The sequence below is a fragment of the Peromyscus californicus genome, unplaced genomic scaffold (genome assembly GCF_007827085.1).
Source record: "Peromyscus californicus insignis strain IS unplaced genomic scaffold, ASM782708v3 Scaffold_2__1_contigs__length_46816999, whole genome shotgun sequence".
Lineage (NCBI taxonomy): Eukaryota > Metazoa > Chordata > Mammalia > Rodentia > Cricetidae > Peromyscus > Peromyscus californicus.
This window is the reverse complement of record NW_026294540.1, coordinates 6078644-6089572: the sequence shown is the minus strand read 5'-3', so window position 1 is coordinate 6089572 and position 10929 is coordinate 6078644. Positions and strand designations below refer to the sequence as shown.

General features: G+C 44.2%; 1 long non-coding RNA gene across 1 annotated transcript; it reads right to left on the bottom strand.

Annotated features, from left to right (window-relative positions):
• Positions 1 to 3048: 3048 nt before the first annotated feature.
• Positions 3049 to 10037, bottom strand: LOC128120588 (uncharacterized). Its single transcript, XR_008221903.1, has 3 exons — positions 7787 to 10037; positions 3622 to 3746; positions 3049 to 3283 (listed from the first exon to the last, which is right to left on the bottom strand). It is a non-coding gene; the product is annotated as an uncharacterized LOC128120588 (long non-coding RNA).
• Positions 10038 to 10929: the final 892 nt, after the last annotated feature.

Sequence of the window (10929 nt, the reverse complement as noted above, 5' to 3'; positions counted from 1 at the left end):
ATTCATCAGGTCCCAAAGAAACTGGGGCAAATGGCCAACTGTGGTACCTGTTAGCATACCAGAGGGCTTCTCATTCCTCATTTCAGCCAGGTACTTTCTCTGCCATCTTGGTTTGCTTGTCCTCTCGCTCTTTGCTCTTTCCATCTCTATCCTCTTTCTAGGTCTCCTTTGCTCTCTCTCTTCTCTTCCTCTCTCTCTCCTCTTATGCCCTGGTTCAGTCTACTGGCCATGTTTAGTCCACTGCTCTCTCTCCCTGCTCTGGACTCCTCCAGGCACGTCTGACTGTGCTCTCCCTCATATCTACCATAAAACCCTCTCCTCAACCACGCCTTGGAGCAGACATGTCCTCGATTCATTCAGTATTAGCCGTTTGTTCTTCCTTTGCTGTTTGGTTTTATGAGCGGTGTGTGTGTGTGTGTGTGTGTGTGTGTGTGTGTGTGTGTGTGTGTGTAGCATCACCACCCTGCAAAACTAGTGGTTTTTAGAAGTTGATTTTGTAACCCCCTACTTCGCAGAAAATGTTTATGAGATCTCTCCATGTTTTCTGGTGGAGTCTTTGAAGTACAGAACCTTCTCATCTATGTAAGGAATGTTCTAGCTTCTTACCCCCCTACTCTTGACTCTTTATTTGTTCTCCCGTCTTATTGCTTTGGTGTGGGAATTAAATCATTATACTGAGTAAGAGTAGAGAGAGCGCACACCCTCGCTTGGTTCCTGACTTTAGAAGAAATGTTTTCAGTGCCCCCCCACCCTGGTACAGTGTGATGAAGAAGCTGATTGGCCTAAAGATTGTGTCATTATAGATCTGTTTTTTGTTTTGTTTTGAGACAGGGTGTTACCACGTAACCCTGGCTGGTCAGGAACTCTCGATGTAGACAAGGCTGGCCTCAAATGCACAGCAATCCTCCTGTTTCTGCCTCCCAAGTACTTGGCTTAAAGGTGTGGACAGCCACACCTGGCTACATTTCAATTCTTAGGATGCCAAAATTGCTGACATTTTTCATTCTTGTGACAGCAGCTCTGTGTGGCGTTTCCTACTGCAACTCTGCATCTTTAGTGATTTGACAATGTTCATTTGAACAGATAAAGAAATCCCCCAGCAAGCAAAGGCCAGCACATCTCTCCTTGCAAACACTGCCTAGAATCAGTCATGAAATTCAATCTCCCTGTTGCCTCTAGCAAAAATGAGATTGTCTGTAATTTTCAAAAGGAAATTCACCAGTAAACAAAGAAAATACCAAAAGTAAGAAAAGCGAGGAACACTGAGTACACAAGTTTTGAGTTTTAGACTCTGTAAAAACTTGCCAGCTTATACATATCCTATCCAGCCCCCTACTCGAGTTACTTCCTTGATAATTTTTTTCCCAGTCCTTTGCCTTTGGCTCTTACATCTGTAACTTCCTATAACAGGGCCCTGGTTACCCAGGATGTCAAGAGAGAAATGAATGTAAGATTGATGGCTGAGACCTGTGTGGGCAGAGTATTTTTTAATCTTTTCCAGTTGGAATCAACATAGCAAAGTTTCTCTATCTTTAGGAGATGGCCATGGCTTTGTTTCTTATGGGCAAAATTTGTTTCAGCTGTCTTTAATATATATTATAAATTATTAACATTATAAATATATTACTATATTAATTATAAAGAATCAATATATTATTAATTATTCATAATTAATTACAAATAATTAATATATTATAAATATATAAATTATTGTAAATAGTATTATATGTAAATAGTATTATATAAATGAATTATATACTATTATAATTTATTTCTGTGTACAATGTGTGCACATGAGTGCGTATGGATGCAGTTGTCCACAGAGGCCGGAAGAGGGTGACAGGTGCCTGAAGCTAAAGAGCATTACATGAGGTTGTGAACCACTCCATGTTCTTCTGAAAGAACAGGAAGTACTCTTACATGCTGAGCCATCTTTCCAGCCCGGGAGCTGTTTTCTCGTGTTTTAATTTTATTGCTCTGTGTGTATGTGGGGTGGAGGGGGTGTGCATACACAATACTGTGCACGTGTGGAGGTCGGAGGACAGCAAGGTGTCAGCTCCTTCCTTCCACCTTTACCCGAGTTCCAGGGACTGCACTTAGGTTATGAGGCTCCGACAGCAAGTGGAGTGGTCTCACCTGCAGGGTCGTCTCATCAGCCAGCAGCTGTCGTCCATGTCACACTGCAGCCTTCGAAACGTGCCATAGTCAAACCAAACCTTCTGGCCCTGGTTCTGGATGTCCCAAAGAAACTGCCGCCAGCCGGGCGGTGGTGGCGCACACCTTTAATCCCAGCACTCGGGAGGCAGAGTCAGGCGGATCTCTGTGAGTTCGAGGCCAGCCTGGGCTACCAAGTGAGTTCCAGGAAAGGCACAAAGCTACACAGAGAAACCCTGTCTCGAAAAACCAAAAAAAACAAAACAAAAAAAAAAAAACAAAAAAAACTGCCGCCATAATGCCCTGAATGTTCAGCAGGGCACAGGAAGATCCTGCGGCTATTGTGGCTGTAGGTAGGTAAATAGCCAACAGAGCAAGTGAAATCCGGCTAACCCAGATTAAGTTTTGCTTTTATGGTTAACTGTAAGTGATAAGCTCATTTGCCTGTCATTCATTCACATTTGGATGCTCCCCAGAACCATATTTACATCAGCCTATTTAAGCCACATCCCAGCCAACCAAACCAATTCTTTTTAATTTTTCTGCTTGTTTGTTTTTTCCAGACAGGGTTTCTTTGCATAGTCCTGACTGTCTTGGAACTCACTCTGTTAGACCAGGCTGGCCTCGAACTCACAAGATCCACCTGTCTCTGTCTTCCCATGTGTTGAGATTAAAGGCATGCACCACCACCACCACCTGGCAACTAATTTTTTTAAATGTTTAAAAAATTGTATTATTTTATTTTATGTGTACCGATGTGTTTTGCCTGGATGTATGTCTATACACCACATGCATGCCTGGTGCCCACGGATGCCAAGGAGGGTGTTGGGTCCTAACGGCTCCCTCAGGGAAGGGGGTGAGAAGGCGTGACATCAACAGCACAGACACTGGAAGTCAGGTAAAAGGCAAACAGCAGACTCATTTATTCAGCAATGGGAAGAGCCTTATATACATACCCTCCTCCCAGCACCCAGGCTGCATCCTGATCCAGTGACATTGCATGGTTGCCCCTCATTGGCTAGGCACGATCAGGACCTCTGACATCGCCTGTTGCTAGGCCCTCAGGCAGACTCCAGGTTGGCTCATCTCTCGGCCTCATAGGCCTTATCTTCCTCTAGGTCCCCTGGAACTGGAGTTAGAGATATTTACGAACTGTTGAGGAGATACTGAGATTAGAACCTGGATCCTCTGGAAAAGCAATCAGTGTTCTTAACTGAGTTATCTCTCCCCAGCCACCAACCCGCGCGGGGCCCCCCCCCCCACCAAAACTAACTCTTAAGAGCAACCCAGACTGAGTTAAGTCAATGAAAGACTTGAGCTGGCAGCCAGCATTTTCAAAGAGTACTCTTTACATGTCATCGGACCTCTCCGCGCAGGTGGAGAGCCCTTGATCACCACCTCTGGTGAAATAACACGGTGCGATCTACCCCTCCCATCACTCACATTTGCTTTCTGAGGTCTACTTACTCATGGCTTAGCCACAGCGAGGGGTTCTCCACCATCAGCTCGTCCTGACATCATGTACTGGTATGTAATTACAAGTGTAAGGGTGAGTGGTCTAACACCCTGCTTCAGCTGTCTCTGGACACAGCCTGATTTTGCAGCAAAAAAAAAGAAAGAAAGAAAAGAAGAAAGTCAGCTTTCTGTCCTCTGCTCTGCCCAGCTCCATCTCGTGTTTTCTTTCACCATCCTGTATCCTGGAATGCTTGGTCCTTACTGTTCAGCGACTCGCCCACAGCCATACCTCTTGTTTATCCTCAGATTTCCTTAGCCTTCACCCCAGCCCTCGAGGTCACACCACAGCAGAACCTCAGCTGGACGTGGTGGCATGCACCTGTAGTCCTGGGTACTTGGTAGACTGAGGCTAGAGGATCTCTTGAGTCTAGGGCTTCAAGGCCAACTGGGATAATAGACAGAGGAAGGACAATAGGAGAGCGGGAAGAAGGGGAGGGAGGGAGGAGGAGGAGGAGGAGGAGGAGGAGGAGGAGGAGGAGGGAGGAGGAGACGAAAAGGAGAGAGGAGGAGGGGAGGGGAGAAGAAGAGGCACTCTCTGTCATGGGCCCAGAATTCTTAGATGGGATAGTTGAGAACACAGAATGTATTACCTAACTGTGTTGTTCCCTACTGGTCCCTCCCTGTCAATCAACAGTCGAAGAGGATGCCTTTGGATGTAGACAATAAATCTCAGGAAGAGAAACACTCCCACAGGCATCACGGTCATGGTGGCGCTGATACCAGGAAGTCTCTCGAACCGACTATAGTGAAGCTGCTGGGTAGTCGGCGCTCAGAACCTGTGGGATGCTGGCTTTGTCTCACCTTGGTAGGAAACACTGAAGTGCTTAGCATCAGAGGAAGGAACACAGAAAGAGGACAGCCAATGGCTGGAGGGATGGCTCAGTGCTTAAAAGCACATGCTCCTCTTGCAGAGGACCAAAGTTCAGGGCCCAGTGCTTACCTCAGGTGGGTCATAACAGCCTGTCAATTCCTGCTCCAGGGGGATTCAATAACCTCTTCTGGCCTGCTGGAGTACTCCCTGTCTCTCTGTCTCTCTGTCTCTCTGTCTCTCTGTCTCTCTCTCTCTCTCTCTCTCTCTCACACACACACACACACACACACACACACACACACACACACACACACACACACAGTAATAGAGTAATAGAGTAATATAGAATTCTTGTGTGATCCAGCCATCCTGGGCATATGCCCGGAAGAACTGGAAGCAGGCATTGGGATAGTATTTGTACCCCCTTGTTCATATCTATACTATCTGAAATAACAACAAGAACAACAACAAAAAAAAAAAAATCCAGTGTCTAGCAAAGGATGCAAGACAAACATCTCATGGTATATATATATATATATATATATATATATATATATATATATATATATATATATATAGAGAGAGAGAGAGAGAGAGAGAGAGAGAGAGAGAGAGAGAGATAGATAGATAGAATGAAATATTATTCAGCCTTTAAACAAAAGTGCAAAACCACGACAATGAAAAAGAGCCGGGTGAGGTGGTGTTTGCTTTTAGTGCCAGAACTCAGAGGCAGAGTTAGGCAGATCTCTGGGAGCTCCAGGCCAGGCAAGGTTACATGTTGAGACTTTGTCTCAACAAACAAATAAACTAACAATCACCAAATAACAAATGGTCAGCCCTGAAAACCTACATGCAAGTAACAGTATACAAACTGAGCAGGATATATGTATATATGTGTGTGTGTGTGTGTGTGTGTGTAAAATATATATATATTTATATGTTATATGTGTGTGTATTTATGTATTTATATGTTGTATATATGTGTATATAACAACAATTAATGAGAAAAGAGGTCATGAATTTGAAACAGAGCAAGGAGGGATATATGGGAGGGCTTGGAGGGAGGAAAATGAAGGGGGAAATGATGACGTAATTATAATCTCAAAAATAAAAGAAATAATTTTTTTGTGGTGTTCGAGACAGGGTTTGTCTGTGTAGTTTTGGTGCCTGTCCTGGATCTCGCTCTGTAGACCAGGCTGGCCTCGAACTCACAGAGATCCGCCTGACTCTGCCTCCCGAGTGCTGGGATTAAAGGTGTGCGCCACCACCGCCCACCCAAGAAATAATTTTAAAATAATAAAAAAGGAAAACAAACCAAAATCCACAAGGAAAAGGGAATTCTCACTTCCATATGAATGGCATGAAGCTTGAGGTTGTTGAACCAAGTAAAACAAGTCAGCCATGGGAGGACAAACTGTGTTATTCTACTTACATGAGGGCACAAGAGCAGTCAATTCCTAGTCAGTTCCTACAGAAAGCAGGACTGGTGGGCAGGCAAGATTGCTCAGTGGTTAGAGCGTGCTCCTCTTTCAGAGGACCCAGGTTTGATACCAGCACCCACATGGCAGCTACCAACTCTCTGTAACTCCAGTCTCAGAGGATCTGAAGCCCTCTTCTAGTCTTCAGAGGCTCAGCATGCATGTGGTAACTCATACTGGGAAAACACACTCACATCCATAAGAATAATAATGAACTTTAAAAAATAAAACATAGGACTGGAGAGATGGCTCAGAGGTTAAGAGCACGGGCTGCTCTTCCAGAGGTCCTGAGTTCAATTCCCATCAATCTCAAAATGGCTCACAACCACCTAGAATGAGATCTGGTGCCCTCTTCTGTCGTGCGGGCATACATGTAGGCAGAACACCATGTACATATTAAATAAATATTAAAACCTGCTGATTTAGATTTAATCCCTGAGACCCACATGGTAGATGAAGAGAACTGACTTCCAAAAAAGTTGCCTTCTGACCTCCACACACATGATGTGTATATACGCAACAAACCATATACACCCCATGCACATACACAATATACACACATTACACACACATCACACACACTATACACAACACACATGTTACACACATCATACATAACACACATTACACACACACACACACACACACACACACACACACACACACTGAATAAACAAATGTTTAAAAAAAAATGAGACCCCGCCTCAAGGCAAAAAGGTGGAGAGCCATAGAAGAAAACACCAGAAAAATGGGGGGTTGCTGTTTAATGGTTGTATGTAGCTGGAGTTTTCCTGTCTGGCCCACAGTCAGGACAAACTCTCTCACCTGCCAGTCCCACAGCCGCTCAGACCCGACCAAGTAAACACAGAGACTTATATTGGTTACAAACTGTATGGCCGTGGCAGGCTTCTTGCTAACTGTTCTTACAGCTTAAATTAATCCATTTCTATTAATCTATACCTTGCCACGTGGCTTGTGGCTTACCGGTACTTTACATCTTCCTTGTCCTGATGGCGGCTGGCAGTGTCTCCCTCACCCAGCTTCCTATTCTCTCAATTCTCCTCTCTGTTAGTCCCGCCTATACTTCCTGCCTGGCCACTGACCAATCAGTGATTTATTCATTGACCAATCAGCAACACATTTGACATACAGACCATCCCACAGCAGTTGTAGAGTTCAGTCTATGAGATAACAAGTTGTGTGGGTGGATGGTGGTGGATGGTGGTGGATGGTGATGGATAGTGGTGGTGGATGGTGGTGTGGGTGGTTACACAGAGACTTGAGTATAGTAAACGTCACTGAATGGCACACAGAATGGCCAGGGCAGTCGATTTTATGTTATGTGCACTTTCCCACAACTGGAGAAGAAGGTGCCTTTCCCATGCTAACTCTAGCTTGTGCCTGTTTTTAAGCTTGATCTGTTTCCACAAAACCAGTCTATCGGTGCAAAGTCCATCTTCGTAGTGTGGGGCAACAGGTTTGTCCTGTTGGACGTCATTCTGTAAGACTGTGATATGATGTCATACACCAGGGTAGTCCAAAACAGAAGGCAGAATTTCAGAACCAAGCCACAAGCAAGCTCGTCACATTTTACTATTTAAAAAGAAGACCCGGAGGATCCTATACCAAGTTAGTCAGCCATGAGAGGACAATCAGGCAAGAAATACTATATTCGTGGCTGATAAACCAAGCAGCGTGATGTTGGAATAACACCAAACTTTGACAATTTTAACATACTCATAATTTTAGATCTGCAAGAAATACATCTACCAGCTGAGAGCAGTTGAATAAAATCATTACAGGATTAGCAGTTTTCTGACCCACTTACTTAAAAAAGCTGAATCATTCCATCGAGACCCCAGGGAAACACAGATTTACAGCTTTGATGTATTTTTTTGGTCCTCTTTCAATTAAATGAAATTATATAACCAGTTTTGGTTTTTGTCTTCGCCATCTCCTCTTTTAATTGGGTGGTTTCACACGTCTTCTCGGGAATATGCCTTTGCAAATTCTTGATTTTTGCAAATGCAAATGTGTCCTGAAACAGGCACACAGGTTTCTTCTGTGCAATTACTTTCCAAGCCCATCGGGAAGGCTTCTTGCTTTTCTCCCAAATCCCTTTCTTTATTGGATTGGGAACGGACAGGTGGCCCGTTGCTGTCCATCAACCAGAGGAGCGCTGTGCTTCAGAAGAGAGGTGGAGGTGACAGAGGAATGGGTCACTTCCCCTCTGTCCACACTGGTGCAGTAAATGAGAGCTTTCCCCAACCCCCCAGCGCTGTGCTAAGAAGAGCTAAGGACAAGCCACGGGGAAAGTAATGGACACCCACTCCCTCTTCACAAATTGCAATCATATTAAGGTGGAGAGATGAGTATTCTGCTCCTGACATTGCTTAGAAAAGCTGCCACATCGGCTTTTGGCTGTCTGCAATTATATTTATGTTTTTAAAGGTTTCTTTTTCTTTTAGTTGTAGGTGGGGTTGCCTGAGTACATCCATGTGCACCACATGTGTACAGTGACTGAGGAGGCTAGCAGAGCACACCGGATCTCCCTGAAACTGGAGTTACAGGTAGCTGTGAGCTATCTGAGAAGCGTACTGGGACTGAACCCAGGTCCCCTGCAAGAGCAGCAAGTGCTCTTAACTGTCTGCCGTCTCTACCATCCTACTGTGTCTATTTTTATGTGACTGCATCTAGCAGTATCTCCTGCTTCTGAATTCAAAAATATGCACTGCATAATTTATAAGGTGTTTAATATACAGTTTAATATAATTCTAGCACTGCCTATAATTATAGTTATTGCTGTTTATGTTGTCTAACACTAGAAAATTATCAAGTCTTTGAGGGCAAGGTTCAGAGCATACATATCCTTATTCTTGCTGCATCACATCCAGCACAGCACTGTGGTTTCTCTGCGACAAATGTCCTGCATAATGAAGAGGTTAGAAAAAACAATATAGACCATATGAATATGAAGCGCATCCAGTATTCTGAGACCAATGAACTCTTTTGCCTACTTGTTTTAACATCTTATTTAATGAGCACTGGCTATGTATTAATAATTATGCATTTGTTATTAAAATATACCAAGTTCCTATTGTACAATAGACACCGTGTAAGGCCACAAGAATCCATTAGTGAATAAAAATATTTACTCACACGTGCCTGTTATCAGAGAGGTTCCCAAACAGGCCCACAATTATTTAGCTAGTAACTGGGTAGCTTCAACTTGAAACCACTGTTTACTGTAGAGTCCCTATTCTTAAACAATTTGCTGGGTTCCCTATGGTGAGAGCCACGGACAAGATATGCTAAGACTAGAGGCTGGAGAGATGCCTCAGCAGTTGAGAACACATACTACTCTTCCAGAGGACCTGAGTGATGCCTCAGCAGTTGAGAACACATACTACTCTACCAGAGGACCTGAGTGATGCCTCAGCAGTTGAGATGACATACTACTCTTCCAGAGGACCTGAGTGATGCCTCAGCAGTTGAGATGACATACTACTCTTCCAGAGGACCTGAGTGATGCCTCAGCAGTTGAGATGACATACTACTCTACCAGAGGACCTGAGTGATGCCTCAGCAGTTGAGAACACATACTACTCTACCAGAGGACCTGAGTGATGCCTCAGCAGTTGAGATGACATACTACTCTACCAGAGGACCTGAGTGATGCCTCAGCAGTTGAGATGACATACTACTCTACCAGAGGACCTGAGTGATGCCTCAGCAGTTGAGAACACATACTACTCTACCAGAGGACCTGAGCGATGCCTCAGCAGTTGAGAACACATACTACTCTACCAGAGGACCTGAGCGATGACTCAGCAATTGAGAACACATACCAGAGGCCCTGAGTTTGGTTCCCAAAACCCATGTTGGGTAGTTCGCAGTCAATTGTAACTCCAGCTCCGGGGAATCTGATGCTCTCTTCTGGCCCCTGTGGACCCTGTGGACACATACATGCACATGAATAAGAATAAAAATAAAGATACAATAATACTATACTCTTTTTCACAAACATTGATGGAACCCTCAGTGAGATTAAGGACCGTGTTTGATAAAATTTTCTAAACCCCAATGTTCACATGAAATGAAAACCTATACCAACCTCTCAGGATTCCTAAACAAATTCTTATTGCCCAAATGTCCTGATTCTCTACTAGATTCTCTTTATAACTTGGGAGCTTTAGAAATTTATTTGCCCATAAAATATTTTATTAATAATAAAAGTTATTTATCTCTGAGTGATGTGGTGTATGCCTTTAATTCCAGCTCCTGGGAGGCAGACACAGGCAGATCTCTATGAGTTTGAGGCTAGCCTAGTCTACAGAGTGAGATCCAGGACAGCAAGGGTGGTTACACAGAGAAATTTTGTCTCAAAAACACACACAAAAAAGAACAAAGCAAAAAAGTGATTTATTCTAGTCATTGTCAAACATAAATTACTCTTACTTGCTGATGTGTTCTATCAACTATTATCCCAGAGTAGGGAGTAGAGAAAGCCTCGAGTGAGGGAAGTCCTGAGTGATCTGTGTTGTTCCCATGGGCAGGACCATACCAAGGACCCCAAGGACTCAAAGGCCTTGGACCCATGGGAAATTGTCAAAGCTATTTCCCATGTGGGCTAGGCTCAGAGGGAGGCAAAGTTTTCCTCAGTGGGGCGTGTGTGTGTGTGTGTGTGTGTGTGTGTGTGTGTGTGTGTGTGAGAGAGAGAGAGAGAGAGAGAGAGAGAGAGAGAGAGAGAGAGAGAGAGAGCAAGTGATGAGGGTGTACAAAAGTTAGCTGTTGAGTCTTTCTCCTCCAGGATGTTACAGCCTGAGACTTCTCCCATACAGAGACCTTCTATTGAGCCTCGCCAACCCTCCCCCTGCGCTGTACACAATAAATACACTAAGGTTCCAGGTTGCAGTGGTAGTTAATATGGCTCCAACAGAGCACACAGTCACCTGACCCCAGCTTGTGACA